The sequence below is a fragment of the Aquarana catesbeiana genome, linkage group LG11 (assembly GCF_042186555.1).
Source record: "Aquarana catesbeiana isolate 2022-GZ linkage group LG11, ASM4218655v1, whole genome shotgun sequence".
Taxonomy (NCBI): Eukaryota; Metazoa; Chordata; class Amphibia; order Anura; family Ranidae; genus Aquarana; species Aquarana catesbeiana.
Genome location: NC_133334.1, coordinates 123,725,204 through 123,742,508, shown reverse-complemented (window position 1 = coordinate 123,742,508; position 17,305 = coordinate 123,725,204).

Here is a 17,305-nt window from a genome sequence, read left to right as displayed (position 1 = left end):
CATCAACTCAATTTGTCTCACTTTAGTAGCCACTTCATCAGGAAAAGGTGTACAGTACACTGGGTAAAATATATATAAAATATTTTTCAGGGTGAATCCAACTGGTGAAAAATATATTATATAAAATATGTAAATTGGGTATTGCACTAAACTATGTATAGACAATGGTTTAGGCTGTAATATTTTGTTGTTAAACTGCTTCAATACTGAGCACGTTTACCCCCTTTCTGCCCAAGCCTATTTTCAGCTTTTAGTGCTGTCACGTCACACTTTTAATGACAACTGTGTGGTCATGCAACACTGTACCCAAATTAAATCTCTATAATTTTTTTTACACAAATAGAGCTTTATTTTTGTGGTATTAAATCACCCCTGGTGTTTTCTTAACCACTTGCCAACTGCCTTCCGCATATATACTGTGGCAAGGGGACTCGGCTGCGCAAACTGACGTACCTGTAGGTCAGTCTGTGTATGTGGTACTGTGGGCATGCACCGCGGGGGCTCGCCCATGGATCCGGCGGACTGGCTGTCCTCCAGCCACCCGTGATTGCGGTGAAGAGAGGTAGAGCGGGGATCTGCCTATGTAAACAAGGCAGATCCCCAATCTGACAGGGGGGAGAGAGATCAGCTGTTCCTAGTGATCTGGACCAACGATCTCTCTCTACTCCTAGTCAGCCCATCCCTCTGGCCAGGGCCAATCCTAGGATCACAGGTGCCTGGGTGCAGAAATATTTCTGGCACCCCCACATGGGCGTGGTCATCCTACTAACTCCTCCCCGCTTCGGCGGTGCTGCCCATTGATTTTAATGGCAGGGGCGCTTTAGGATACACCGCTCCTCAGTGGCGGTGCGTCCATTAAGGCACCCACCCCCTCTTTCCAGCCTCCACTTCTGTGTATGATAGGTAGATATAAAAATAAAAAGTGTGGCGCTAATGAATAGTGAGACACCTGTTACTAATCAAGTAACAATGATCTCCATGGAGGAGTGATAAAACTTACGGTGTAAACTTGTGAAGTGAGAAGTAATTATTTTGTGAAATATCCAAAAGGAATAGATAACGGTGAATACTAAGATGTGTAGAAAAGTGGAATACTCGGTGACAACCTATAAGTTGATTAAGAAACAATCATGCATATAAAACCATATTCCAAAAAACGAAAACGAAACAGGCAAGTATTGATGCAAGGTATCTCAATATACTGAGTATGCTGTTCAACAAAAATACTGTTCATTAGGATAGAAGTCAAGAGAAGGGATATCCAAATCCCTAAGGGGGATAAACATATATGGAAACTACAAGTCTGATGGGTGGATGGGGTACTCCTATTTAGTCCCACAACCGACTGGGCGCAAGCCGTCTTCCTATAAGGTGTTTGTAGGTTGTTCAGGAAGGGTCCTTAAAAACAAGCTGAATCCTGGCTCATGTGGGTGATTTCAACCCAGAGAAAGAAAAAGCAAAAGGATGCCCTTACCAGATCAGGTGGACTCACAGGCCGTGGCGGTGAGTCAAACGAGCTTGTACCGTCAAGCGGTGTGGGGTGAAGGTCTGTAAGAAGACTCGTGGAACATCTTGTCAGCAGTCCTCAAATGATGTACCGAATTGGGATCCAGGGTCCCCAGGATGTGATTTCGGTCGCCAGATGACCGTTTCCTCAAAGGCCTGTCATATGTGCAAATAGGCAAAGAAGAGAAAAAAACTTCCACATAGTGTAAATCCTTAATTTGTAGAAAGCGTAAAAGCACTTTATTTAAGGAATGTGCTCCAAAAGAATTTTTACAAATAGGGGCAGTAAAAACTCGGCTCAAAGTAAAATTGACATCAAAAGATGACATAAAAAAGTATAAAAACAGCGCAGTGGATAGTGGTGGGGTGTAGTCATAGAAACCCGACGCGTTTCGCCTTCAAAGGCTTCTGCTGGGGTATGAATAAGCCCCCCACACAACTGCGCTTTATATAGTAAAACATAGGTGAAGTGTAACAGCTGATCAGCGCTGTTACACAGGATGACTTCCGGGTTCGGCAGCGTCATCAGTGACAAATAGTCACATGGTGTTTTGTGGCCAATCGCATCTACAGGGAGATGGTCAGAAACCAAGCCTCACTTCTGATCCCCACTCGGCAGAGCATCAATCCCATTCGTCCTGGCGGTCACGTGACGGCAATAGTGCGGTCACGTGACGGTCACATGGTGTGTGTTTCAAGGAGTGACGATAGATCGCTCTTAGTCTGCGTATCAAAGGAAGCAGGAAGTGGAGGCTGGTCAGGCTAAGACATGGAACGCAAGCATAGCGGCGATCCATGATAATAGTGTCTAATTTAAATGCAATGGTGCGGTCTTAATCCCGGAAGTTCTCCCAAGCTGTCCCCATACATAGACATATAAAATACATATTATGCACATATTCTCTGAGAGTTCTCAGTGTATAGGTAGGAAATATGAACAGGTGACTATGTGACATTTTCATGTGATGGTGACAGCAAAGGGGTGTAGGGGATTCAAAGAGTGCAAAAATTGCAAAAAATACATAAAGATATAAAAGTGTAAGAAATCATATAGCAGAGACTCATATAAAGTGATGTATAGAGAAGCAGAAAATATACTCAATGACAAATATGTATGTAGTTCGGTTATGCTAGGGTGATAATAAATAAGGTCAAAGATTGGAAACAAAATAATTTGCTCAAGATTATTATATTCTAAAAATATATATTATTGTATTCTAGAAATATATATTCAATCGTGTAAGGGTAAGTGCTCAGTACGCGCCTTGTGGAGAAATTTGGGCACATTACATGAGGTGAAATCTATTACTCAAGGTAAGGTGACAAAAATAAAAAAAATAAAAATATAAAATAAAAATTAATGTAAAGAAGTTCGTGGATCTAAACGGTCCAGGGAGGCTTCATGTAGTCCCCGGACATCTATCGCCATCAGGGGGATACCAACGCCTAAGATTGGTTTATGAAGGCGTTGATATCCCACTCCACGTTAAGTCCGTGTGGCACATAGCATTTCATGAGGTATATCCAAAAAGTTTCTAGTTTGGAGACCCCCCTTGTATTTGGTTCCCCCCTCCAATGTGGAACGAATTTGTCAATGATTTGAAACTTCGTTCCAGAAGGGTTTTGATTATGGTGGTGTAAATAGTGTTTGGGAACACTGTGGTTGGTGCGTCCTTTTAGTATAGCTGTGATATGTTCGTTCACTCGTATAGAAAAATTGCGTATAGTTCGTCCTATGTATTGCTTACCACAAGGGCAAGTAATAAGATAAACTATAAACTTCGTGGTACATGTCGCAAATTGTTTCATCTTAAATTCCCTCCCAGTTGTAGATGACATAAAGGTTTCGATTTTACGGGATTTGCAAACATTAAGTTTGCATACTATGCATTTCCTGCAGGGGTAGAAACCTTTGAGGTCATGGAAAAAAGATGGCGCCTTCGGAGGGTCCACTACCCCTGGTGCAATTCTGCCACCTATTGATGGTGCACCTTTATAAATCACTCCAGCCTGATCAGGGAGTAATGGGCCCAATATTCGGTCATTTTTTAATATTTTCCAATGCCTAGAGATGATACTCTTTATCTGTTTGTGTTGGGTGGAATAGTTGGTGAGGAAGGCCCATCTATGTTTGGCATCCAAAGATCTTTTAGGTTGTTCCACTAATAATGATGAACGATCAATGTGGGCTATTTTTTGTATCTCCTGGTCGATTTGTCCTCCATCATAGCCCTTTTCTTGGAATCTAAATTTAATGGTCTCCGCCTGTCTGTAATAATCCGGTAAGAGAGAACAATTGCGTCTGATTCTCATCAGTTGACTTCGAGGGACTGATTTCAGCCATGCTGTATGATGACAGCTGTCAGTCGGGATGTACCCGTTACGGTCAGTGGCCTTGAAGCAGGTTTTCGTCTCCAATTGACCGTTGACAGCTGTGATTTCTAGATCCAAGAAATGTATTACAGAAGAACTGGCTTCATATGACAAGTGGATACCCACATCGTTCTCATTTAGAGTTGACATAAAGTGGTTAAGGGATCCCATGGAACCTCTCCATAGGAGGAGGATGTCGTCGATATACCTGGCCCACAGGGCCAGCTGTGGGGGTTTCAGGGCCCCGACGACATCCTCCTCCCACTTGGCCATGAAAATATTAGCCAGGTGGGAGGAGGATGTCGTCGGGGCCCTGAAACCCCCACAGCTGGCCCTGTGGGCCAGGTATATCGACGACATCCTCCTCCTATGAGAGGTTCCATGGGATCCCTTAACCACTTTATGTCAACTCTAAATGAGAACGATGTGGGTATCCACTTGTCATATGAAGCCAGTTCTTCTGTAATACATTTCTTGGATCTAGAAATCACAGCTGTCAACGGTCAATTGGAGACGAAAACCTTCTTCAAGGCCACTGACCGTAACGGGTACATCCCGACTGACAGCTGTCATCATACAGCATGGCTGAAATCAGTCCCTCGAAGTCAACTGATGAGAATCAGACGCAATTGTTCTCTCTTACCGGATTATTACAGACAGGCGGAGACCATTAAATTTAGATTCCAAGAAAAGGGCTATGATGGAGGACAAATCGACCAGGAGATACAAAAAATAGCCCACATTGATCGTTCGTCATTATTAGTGGAACAACCTAAAAGATCTTTGGATGCCAAACATAGATGGGCCTTCCTCACCAACTATTCTACCCAACACAAACAGATAAAGAGTATCATCTCTAGGCATTGGAAAATATTAAAAAATGACCGAATATTGGGCCCATTACTCCATGATCAGGCTGGAGTGATTTATAAAGGTGCACCATCAATAGGTGGCAGAATTGCACCAGGGGTAGTGGACCCTCCGAAGGCGCCATCTTTTTTCCATGACCTCAAAGGTTTCTACTCCTGCAGGAAATGCATAGTATGCAAACTTAATGTTTGCAAATCCCGTAAAATCGAAACCTTTATGTCATCTACAACTGGGAGGGAATTTAAGATGAAACAATTTGCGACATGTACCACGAAGTTTATAGTTTATCTTATTACTTGCCCTTGTGGTAAGCAATACATAGGACGAACTATACGCAATTTCTCTATACGAGTGAACGAACATATCACAGCTATACTAAAAGGACGCACCAACCACAGTGTTCCCAAACACTATTTACACCACCATAATCAAAACCCTTCTGGAACGAAGTTTCAAATCATTGACAAATTCGTTCCACATTGGAGGGGGGAACCAAATACAAGGGGGGTCTCCAAACTAGAAACTTTTTGGATATACCTCATGAAATGCTATGTGCCACACAGACTTAACGTGGAGTGGGATATCAACGCCTTCATAAACCAATCTTAGGCGTTGGTATCCCCCTGATGGCGATAGATGTCCGGGGACTACATGAAGCCTCCCTGGACCGTTTAGATCCACGAACTTCTTTACATTAATTTTTATTTTTTATTTTTATTTTTTTTATTTTTGTCACTTTACCTTGAGTAATAGATTTCACCTCATGTAATGTGCCCAAATTTCTCCAAGGCTCGTACTGAGCACTTACCCTTACACGATTGAATATATATTTCTAGAATACAATAATATATATTTTTAGAATATAATAATCTTGAGCAAATTATTTTGTTTCCAATCTTTGACCTTATTTATTATCACCCTAGCATAACCAAACTACATACATATTTGTCATTGAGTATATTTTCTGCTTCTCTATACATCACTTTATATGAGTCTCTGCTATATGATTTCTTACACTTTTATATCTTTATGTATTTTTTGCAATTTTTGCACTCTTTGAATCCCCTACACCCCTTTGCTGTCACCATCACATGAAAATGTCACATAGTCACCTGTTCATATTTCCTACCTATACACTGAGAACTCTCAGAGAATATGTGCATAATATGTATTTTATATGTCTATGTATGGGGACAGCTTGGGAGAACTTCCGGGATTAAGACCGCACCATTGCATTTAAATTAGACACTATTATCATGGATCGCCGCTATGCTTGCGTTCCATGTCTTAGCCTGACCAGCCTCCACTTCCTGCTTCCTTTGATACGCAGACTAAGAGCGATCTATCGTCACTCCTTGAAACACACACCATGTGACCGTCACGTGACCGCACTATTGCCGTCACGTGACCGCCAGGACGAATGGGATTGACGCTCTGCCGAGTGGGGATCAGAAGTGAGGCTTGGTTTCTGACCATCTCCCTGTAGATGCGATTGGCCACAAAACACCATGTGACTATTTGTCACTGATGACGCTGCCGAACCCGGAAGTCATCCTGTGTAACAGCGCTGATCAGCTGTTACACTTCACCTATGTTTTACTATATAAAGCGCAGTTGTGTGGGGGGCTTATTCATACCCCAGCAGAAGCCTTTGAAGGCGAAACGCGTCGGGTTTCTATGACTACACCCCACCACTATCCACTGCGCTGTTTTTATACTTTTTTATGTCATCTTTTGATGTCAATTTTACTTTGAGCCGAGTTTTTACTGCCCCTATTTGTAAAAATTCTTTTGGAGCACATTCCTTAAATAAAGTGCTTTTACGCTTTCTACAAATTAAGGATTTACACTATGTGGAAGTTTTTTTCTCTTCTTTGCCTATTTGCACATATGACGGGCCTTTGAGGAAACGGTCATCTGGCGACCGAAATCACATCCTGGGGACCCTGGATCCCAATTCGGTACATCATTTGAGGACTGCTGACAAGATGTTCCACGAGTCTTCTTACAGACCTTCACCCCACACCGCTTGACGGTACAAGCTCGTTTGACTCACCGCCACGGCCTGTGAGTCCACCTGATCTGGTAAGGGCATCCTTTTGCTTTTTCTTTCTCTGGGTTGAAATCACCTACATGAGCCAGGATTCAGCTTGTTTTTAAGGACCCTTCCTGAACAACCTACAAACACCTTATAGGAAGACGGCTTGCGCCCAGTCGGTTGTGGGACTAAATAGGAGTACCCCATCCACCCATCAAGAGACTTGTAGTTTCCATATATGTTTATCCCCCTTAGGGATTTGGATATCCCTTCTCTTGACTTCTATCCTAATGAACAGTATTTTTGTTGAACAGCATACTCAGTATATTGAGATACCTTGCATCAATACTTGCCTGTTTCGTTTTCGTTTTTTGGAATATGGTTTTATATGCATGATTGTTTCTTAATCAACTTATAGGTTGTCACCGAGTATTCCACTTTTCTACACATCTTAGTATTCACCGTTATCTATTCCTTTTGGATATTTCACTAAATAATTACTTCTCACTTCACAAGTTTACACCGTAAGTTTTATCACTCCTCCATGGAGATCATTGTTACTTGATTAGTAACAGGTGTCTCACTATTCATTAGCGCCACACTTTTTATTTTTATTTCACACTTGCAACGGTCAAATTGCTGTGTCGGCTGCTTCATTTCCCTTTAGGAGTTGGCGCAATTTCTACATCTTTCTTGTATATGATAGGTAGATAGATGCATTGCATGAATCTATCCATGGGCACTGTAGCCAACCCCTATTTAGGCATCCGGCCCCTCTTTAGACACCAGGCGCCTGAATTACAGTGGCGGGGGTGTTTTTGAAGCACCTGATTAGAGCCATATGCTCTAATAGGCTTCAAAAAAGGTGAACTGCAAGCGCAAAGCATTGTGCTCACAGTTCACCCAGGTGTGTTAGAGAAGCGAATGAATATTCACTTGCCTAACACTGAACCTCCTCTCAGGCGCGTGGGTCTGTTACCCGTCACCTGATTGGCTGAAACGACAGGCGCTACGATTGGACACCTATCAGGAAAAGATGCACAGAGGACACAGGAGCCACTGTCTGACCCGCTGCAAGGTCCCACTCCTCTCCGCCATCACCCGCCACCACTGAGACAAGGTAAGTGCCGGGCAGACAGAGAGCGGGCGGGGGGTCACAGTGGCACTATATGATGAGCACAGTGACAGCATTTGATGTGGCACTATTTGATGGGCACAGTGACAGCATTTGATGTGGCACTATTTGATGGGCACAGTGACAGCATTTGATGTGGCACTATTTGATGGGCACGGTACAGCATTTGATGGGCACAGCGACAGCATTTGATGTGGCAATATTTGATGGGCACGGTACAGCATTTGATATGCACAGTGGCAGCATTTGATGGGAACAGTGGCAGCGTTTGATGGGCATTGTGGCAGTGTTTGATGGGGCACAATGGCTGCATTTGATGGCACAGTGGCTGCGTTTGATGGGCACAGTAGCTGCGTTTGGCACAGTGGCTGCATTTGATGGGCACAGTACTGTATAATAATAATAATAATAATAATAATAATAATAATAATGATAATAATATGTTTTAATATTGTAAACCCAGTGTGTGTTTAAGTTGTGTAATCAGGGACAGCTGCAGAAGACTTTGCTTCAGTTCTTACCAATGACGTGGGACTATATTCAGATACACATTAATCATCATTTGCTCCATTTTTGCTATATTTTGTGTTTTTTGTTGGTCTTGTTTTTATCGTTACTTTTTTTGTTTGTTGTCTAAAATTGTCCCTTTCACTCTTGGTACACATTACTAAGTGTATAGTGGTATGGCCTATTTATCATATTACTTGCAAGAAATGACACTTAATGGGGGGAAATATAACATTTTATTCTACAAACTGGCATTTGTCTGTGAGGCTACACTGAGTTAGTAAAATTAGTGTCATTACCTCTATTACCTTCCTATACTATGCCAGTTTGCTCTCTGTGTTATTTGTAGGTCTTAATGTCACAGTACTAACTGCTAAACAAATACTACTCTAAAGTAATAAAACATGCACAGTTCATATGTTATTTATTTCCCTTATCTGTAGACTTTGGTGTTAATTTGCTAAAGGCAAATAGACTGCAAGTGCAGTTCAACTCTGCAAGTGCAGTTGCTCCAGAGCTTAGTAAATGAGATAAGGCACCTTTACAAAGAACACCCAATCACATGCAAAGAAAATAAAAAAAACAGCATTTTTGCTTGCACATGATTGGATGATGGAAGCCAGCAGAGCTCTCCCTCATTTACTAAGCTCTGGAGCAACTGAACTTGCCGAGTGCAACTGCACTGCAAAAGTGCCCATTCTATTTGCCCTTAGTAAATCAACTCCTTTGTCTTTTGAATAGTATGTCATTTTTACAAATTATTGTCGTTTTTTGGTTTGTTGATCATATATGTGGAAACTTGTATATGGATTGCGATCTTTGTTTTCAGAACACTCTTGGTTTTTTTTTTTTGGTTTTTTTTAAAAACATGCATAAAAAGCTGAATTGATTGCTTAACTTTTTTTCTATAAGTATAGAAGGGAGTTGAGAAAGTGAACATTTTTAAAATATATTTTTTCATTTGCTTTTGATGTTCAAACCCTGAAAAGGCTTAATATATCATGGAATTGCAGACTGCAAAATCCCTAAATAACAACCATGAAACAGTTATTTTTTTTTTAAGAAATACATGACAAATCAATTGGCAGAAGAATGGCCATGGCATTTTTATTGGTTTAATCAACTTACTAATTAACCATTGCTTATTAAATTCAAATACACAAATTATAAAAGTTAAATCATTTAAGCGATCAGTAGAAAGAACTCAAGCAAATTTTATAAATTTAACATCATAACAAAATCTCCCCCTAATTCAAAGATGACATACCACATAAAGTGCTTTTGATGTTTAGCTCTTTTGCTGATACTGACCAACAGCAAGAATACTTGAGCTACAGGTCCTTTACTTATTGAGCCTCAGACCTTCTGGAAGGTTCTGCCACATCTTATTGGACGCCTTTACCTGTTCATAAGGTGTACAGAAAATTTAAAGGTACAGTGCACCTAAATTTATAGAAGCCCAATACAATAGTACAATGGAAAATGGAAATGAATAATGTGGGGGAGACAGCCGCAAACACATGTAAGTGGGCCCAAACAAATTGTGCCCTCCTTTTAGATTCTACTCCCAAAGGAATTTCTTGTGAACCTTAGAAGTTTTTTTCTGTGTGTACCAGACCAGGCTCCATGTCATTAACCATTAATTTTAAAAGATAAGACTCCCCCCACTGGAATCAGTACATATTACTTTAGAAACAATGATTTCTTGCTAAAGATAAGCATTAACCAATTAACCATGCTCTGCAATTGTTTGCTAGCCACAGGCACAAAGAGAAAGACAGAGAAAGAAATAGGGGGAGAGAAACAGACAGAAAAAGGAATAGAGAGAGAGAAAAAAACTTCAATTTTCGCAGAATAAATACAGTAAGATTTTTTTTTTTGTTTTGTTTTTTGGGCACCTAGGCTTTCTCAATATTTTAACTGTAAAGAAAAATAATTATTAGCTGAAGATAATTGGTCCTTTTTTTACAGTTTCTCCTTCATTACCACTATGACTAGCAGCTTGGTGTTGACCAAGAGACACATCATGGAACAGCTATGGAGGCAGTTTTATCACTGCTCAACAATGCTGCAGTTTCATCAGAGCTTTAATCAGTGCAGTTTCAGTGTTGCAATATCAAGGAGGGATATGGAGCTTCTCTGCTATTTTCAGTGGAGACACCTGCCCTGTAAGTAATGTTTTAAAAAATATTTTGTGGAAGGGGGGCTGAAATAAGCTTTTTTTTCGTCTGTTTTTGAGGTATTGCCTTTTGTATCCTTTGTTATTTTTTGCTGATCCTCATTTTCTCAATAATTTATAATCCAGATAGATATTAACTAGGGATGAGCTCGAACATCGGGTGTTTGCCCATTCGCCAAACAGCGAATTTCATGGGGCGTTTGTGGGAAATTAGAGCACCGCAGAATGCCCCATAGTGCACTGGGAGATTGCAGTGCATTGCTGTATGATGATTGGCCAAAGCATGCACCTGACCTGCATGCTTTGGTCAATCACAGCGCACTCTGCTGAGAGAGCCATAATTGGCCAAAGGCAGGGTGGCTCAGGAGGACTAAGTCCATGCCCCACACTATGTAAAGCTTCTTACATAGCAGCCATGTATAGTGTGTGGATGGAGATAGATTGAGCAGGCAGGTTAGTTAGTGGCGTGCAGGCAGTGTATTTAATACATATATATATATATATATATATATATATAGTCTAGTGTATATGTATATGTTCTGCATTTAGTGTAGACTAGATATTCGGTGTAGACTCTATATTCAGTCAGTGCAGGCAATGTAGTTTATATATGGACAAGGAAAGGTTTTTTGGGGGCATTTTTGGTGGTGCCAGGCAAAGAAATTACTTTCTGTACTCCAATGTGTAAAAAGTATAACAAAGTTTATTACATAGAAGACAAATTTTAAAAGATTGGCTAAACAGAAGGTGCGCAAATACAGGTAAACATTTAAAGGTCAAATCAGATGGAAGAAATAGTCACTCAATAGTAGTATTGGAGTGACTTATCCTGACGTTTTTCGCCTCTTGAGGCTTCCTCGGGGGATGTTTATTTGAGAATTAGATGTAGTACTGTGTAAAACAGAATGCAGTTAGAGACAATACAGTAACTTAGGATATATTACAAAAAACAAGAAGAATATGCTGTTGACCGCTGTGACAGACCTAGCCAAGACAGAGGGTTTTGGAGGGGACTGAATGCAAGCCTCTTGCCTACCGATTATGGGCCCTGGCATTTAGGGGAATGGTGCTCATTGTGAGCTGTATGCCTGGGGACCCTTGAGATGGCATTACCTTAGATTCAGGTCCATGTCCCCCAAGACACACAGACTCTGGGGACCCTGGATATGCCATTGTGACGGGAGTCACTAATAGGGGCACAAGGTGAACGAGAGCCCCACTATGATCTGTGCTAGTCAGACTCAATGCTGTATATATGTATATATTGTGTGCTGTCTCATTATGTTGTGTACTATTTGCTGTGATGTTTGGGGTGTGGCTGTATTCCAATGTTCTATTGTGTCTGATATTATGGGATGTTTATCTCTATGGAGGGAGGGGGGAATCTTCCAGCAGCCCCCTGTTGATAAGACCGGTTACTGATGAGAAGTTTGAACACACCTGATCTGTGTGTCTATTGTCATTGGACAGTTTAACCCGCCCTCTTTTCCAAGGGTGGGGGGAAAGAGTCTCTGAGTTATTTTATCTGTTGTGTCCATGTGTGATAATAAATGAGTCATTCCTGCTTAAACCTCAAGACAGAGCCTTGTCTCGTATTTGGGGGAGAATTATTCGTATGGGTTCCTTGTTCGGCTGATTGAAGTGCTTGGTAGCTGCCTTTGTGTTTGGGTGTGGAATGTCCTAAACAACTTTATCCCCTTTCATACTCAGGGTGTCGTTACAACCGCCATGCCCATCGACCACCCATATAAAGCTATTTTTGCCTGCGACTTAATGTTAAGCCAGGTGGATAACAGACACTGGATGGCATACAGATAGGCTGGCCGAGAAGAGCCCAAAGCAGGATTAGGCAGCAGGTATCTAATAGAGTGTTAAATGTGTAAGTAATGACCTAAACAAAAACACTGAGGTCACTAGTATGGGGAATGTGGAGAGTGAGGGAAAGGAAAAAAGAGGGAGGAAAGGAGGAAAGTGAGGGAGAACAGAGGAGGTGGGAAAGGTGAGGGAAAAAAGGGGAGGGGAGGGGGGGAAAGGGGAGATGGGGGGAAGAAGAGGGTGGGAGGGTGGAGGAAAAGGGGAGGAACACATGGGGAAAAAAAAGGAGTAGAAAGGGAAGGGGAGGGAGGGAAAAGAAGGTAAGGGGGAAGGGGGAGGGGTAAGGTATGGGATGAAGGTGAAAGTGGTCAAGGAGTGAAGGGATGTGAATGACTGTGAAGGGAAAAGGAGTGTGGTGAAAAATTCACACTGAAGTGAATAATGAAAATACATAAGAACCACTTTAGAAAGGTGTATAGCAGCAGTATTAGGATGTGAGGTGTTTAGGGGAATTGAGGGTATAGTTTAGCATGCATGGCATACTTACATCTAATCAAGCTATAGTTATAAGGGAGCCAAGGGTGCCTGGATTGCAGACTGTTATCTGTTTAAGATGATATGTAAAAGGATCAGTATTTGCCTTGGATAAAGAGCTAATAAAGTTCTAAGTTGAGTGCATGCTGCAAGAATCAGTAAAGGAACCAAAGACGGTTTACACTGAAATTGATAAAAATATATATTTTAGGTCTTCTTATATATAAAAGAAGACCAAGCCCCTGTTTGGAGATCATCTGTCCCCCTTTAAAGAAAAAAGGGGGATAAGATTTAACACAGATGGCAACAGGTAGGGATAGCAAAGCCTGCAGATGAACGAATTATAGTTGAAGCAAGACTATAGGATGAAACAGCACACAAAGGGGGTTATTTACGAAAGGAAAATCCACTTTGCACTGTCAGTGCACTTGAAAGTGCACTGAAAGTGCACTTGGAAGTGCAGTCCCTCTAAATCTAAGGGGTAGATCTGAAATGAGTGGAAGCTCTGCTGATTTTATCATCCAATCATGTGCAAGCTAAAATGCTGTTTTTTTTTTTCCTTGTATGTCCTCCTCGGATCTACAGCAACTTTACTTCCAAGTGCACTTTCAGTGCAAAGTGGATTTTCCTTTAGTAAATAACCCCAAAAGAGTTCAAAAAAAGGAAAAAAAAGGAGAGCACTTTGTTATATAGTTTGCCTTCTGGGAAGAGATGTCACAGCAAGGCAACCCTTGTAGCGTCTGACAGTATGGTGTTGTGAGGGAGTGTTTTTATATGTGCACACGCTGTGCACGTAAGGTCCGACGTCACCTGATGTGGAAGTATCGAAGGCGCGGCACAGGCGCTGAATGTCATAGGAATCAGGCATTAAGCATAGGACTACGATTCCCATAAAACCTCGTGGCCAAAGAGTGGATAGAGGGGAGTGTAGTTTATATAACACAGTGTATTGAAGTGGTTAAGGGGAACCCTGTGCCAAAACTGTAAAAAAAAAATTGCGTGAGGGTCCCCCCAAAATCCATACCGGGCCCTTCAGGTCTGGTATGGATTTTAAGGAGAACCCCTTGCCAAAATAAAAAAAATTACATGGAGGTCCCCCCAAAATCCATACCAAGCCCTTCAGGTCTGGTATGGATTTTTAGAGGAAGCCCATGCCAAAATAAAAAAAAATGGCATGGGGTCCCCCCCAAAATCCATACTAGACCCTTATCCAAACATGCAACCTGGCAGGCCGCAGGAAAAGGGGTGGTGAGAGAGTGCCTCCCCTCCAGAACTTTACCAGGGCACATGCCCTCAACATAGGGGGGTGCTTTGGGGTCCCCCCAAAGCACCTTATCCCCATGTTGATGGGGACAAGGGCCTCATCCCCACAACCCTTGCCCAACGGTTGTGGGGGTCTGCGGACAGTGAGCTTATCAGAATCTGGAAGCAAGGCCCCCAGATCCCGCCTCCTTATGTGAGGGGGTGGAGTCACCCATTTACATTACCGGGTGGCCCCGCCCTTGCCTGTACAACAGCTGTCAAAGCGAAAAGACAGCAGTCAGCGGGGAAGCAGAGTTTTTTTTTCCAGGACCGTCGAGAGCCATAATTGAAGATGGATTTACATCACAGGACACTTACTTTTTTTTATAAAGGAATTGTCAAAAACTGTCTCCTGTCGTTTTTACTTTTTTGACACTTTTCTGGTGAATGGGTACAATGTACCCCTACCCATTCACATAGGGGGATATGGGCCCCCCTTGTTAAACACAGAACCCGCATGAGGCCTGGTATGGTTCAGGAGGAGGGCAATCTCTCATGTCCCCCCTTTTCCTGTGGCCTGCCAGGTTGCATGCCCGGATAAGGGTCTGATATGGATTTTGGAGGGACCCCATGCCATTTTTTTAAATTTGCGTGAAGTTCATCTTAATATCCATACCAGACCCAAAGGGCCTGGTATGGACTGGGGGGGACCCACAACATTTTTTTCAATGATGTTCTATCTATATTGCCATGATCCAGCAATACATTACAGCTGCAAGCAAATTTAAATGACATTTTTTCCTTTAGAAATGTCATTTTGCTGTGGTACTGTTATAAATATACGAAAGATGTGTTACTTTACAGGCAGACTAAGGGGACCGCCAGGCAAGATAGTTAATGGAATATTTTATTTTTATTGTTTCACTTTAAGCATTATTGAAATCACTGCCCCTGAAGAAAACAGCGTTTTAAAAACAGTTTTTGCATTGATACATGTCCCCTGGGGCAGTACCCGAGTCCCCAAACACTTGCAAATAAGCCTTTAAAATGAACATTTTTGATTTTTCACGTTCATCTCCCATAGACTTTAATGGTGTTTACACGTTCGCACAAAACATTTTTATCTGTTCGCATGTTCTGGTGCGAACGGAACTGAGGGGTGTTCACCTCATCCCTAATATTACCAGTGCACATTTTCTGTTTTGTCTTCTTTTCTTCCTTAGTCTTAGCTAGTCACAGACACCACTGACTGCAGACAGACAGGCAGTGGTGGAGGATGATTCTTCTGCTACGCTCCTCTTCCTCTACTGAGCAGCAGCGGGAAGAAGGAAGCTGCAGCAGCTCTTCCACAGAGGGAAAGGAGGAAATTGCAGAACATATACCACCATTAATGTTGGGCGAATGGTTCAAGCCGAGCAAAAGTTCTGCCCAAACATCACCTATTCACAGTGCATTCTAGGGCCCACTGGTCAGGTGCAAGACATCGCCATTTAGGGCACCAGAACACTGTCAGAGCCCTGATTGGACAAAGTAATGATGATTTTCTCCAATCATGGCTCAGTGCTCATAGTCCCACCCCTCACACTACAAAAGGTAACTTTTCATAGGAAGCTTTTGCATTGTGTTGGAGTAGAGCTAGATAGAGCAGGGCTCAGTTTGCTACTAGTGAGTTAGTGGGTTCACTGTTTGTGATTCTGAGTGTAGAGTGTTAGTATAGTGTGTGAGTATAGTGTGTCAGTGTAGTGTCAGTATAGTGTGTTAGTGTAGTGCAGTGTGTAACACAGCTCTATATAACATTTGACTCTGAATGTAGAGTGTTAGTGTAGTGTTAGTATAATGTGTGAGCATAGTGTAGTGTCAGTGCAGTGTGTGAATATAGTGTAGTGTCAGTGTTGTGTTATAGTAGTGCAGTGTAGTAGTAGTGCATTACATAACATTTAGTCCTGTATACAGTGCTGTATACTTTTTTTGTCCCCTGCCAGCCCCTTTTTTTTACATTGTTAGCCACAGTTTTTCTGACGGTGATGCTGGTGTTCCCCCTTTTTAATTAATTTTTTATAGTTTTTACATTTCTGTCAGTGTCAGTCCTCAATTTTCATTAAAAAAAGTGCATCCAATCACACATTTCCCAGTTCCTATTACATTTGGGTAATAATCTCCCCCATCATGTCTGGGAAGCATCTGTGTCCACAAGCAAAGGTGGACATGGTCCGTCCTCAGGCAGGGCACATTTGTCTCTGTTTAGTGATGTTGTCCATGCTATCCAGCAAAGCATGCAGAGGAGGTAGTTGACTGGTAGTTACTAAACCATCCTCATCCTCTATGACCCCAGCTGACACTAATGCGTAGTCCACCACAGCTGCCAGAGCAGCTTATTTTGCCTTCTTGCCCACAGCTACTCCTGCCATAGCCCCAGCATCATGCATTGAGGAGTCAGCTGAATTACTTGAACACAGCATCAGCCACTTGCTTCTTGAGGATGCACAGACATTACTTGATTCTGATGTTGGTTCTGAGGTAGAGCAAGGGAGTAACATGAGCCTACAGAGAGGAGAGAACACAAACAAATTGGCAGTCATGTTCTCCCAGCCACAGTGTATTGTCAAGTTGGCTCCAGTGATGATGAGGACAGAGGGGATGATGATGATGAGGTCACTGATGCAACTTGGGTGCCGGATAAAGCAGAGGAAGAAAGTGAGAAGGGAGAAACAACCCCAATGAGGGAGGATGTCTTCCAGAGCAGCTATTCCATCAGATTATGGAGCTGTTACCTTCCGGCCCACTTCCCACAGCTAAACTGTTGCAATTTGCAATCACTGCTGCAAGCAAATCAAGCGTGGCAAAAACACCAGCCATTTGGGTACCACATGCTTGACAATGCATTCAACCTCCTACCACTCAGCCCGTTGGCAAGAGCACCTGAAAGACACGCACAAGGGACAAAACTCTTCTCCTCCTTATTCCTCGAATTTCATGTCTACCCCCCCTATATATGACCTCTCAGCAGCCTCCACTGACAGGTATGATGGTATAGCAAAGGATATCACAGGTCCTTGCAACATGTCTGCCAGCAGCGCACCACCAGCTGTAGAGTATAGCAGGCACA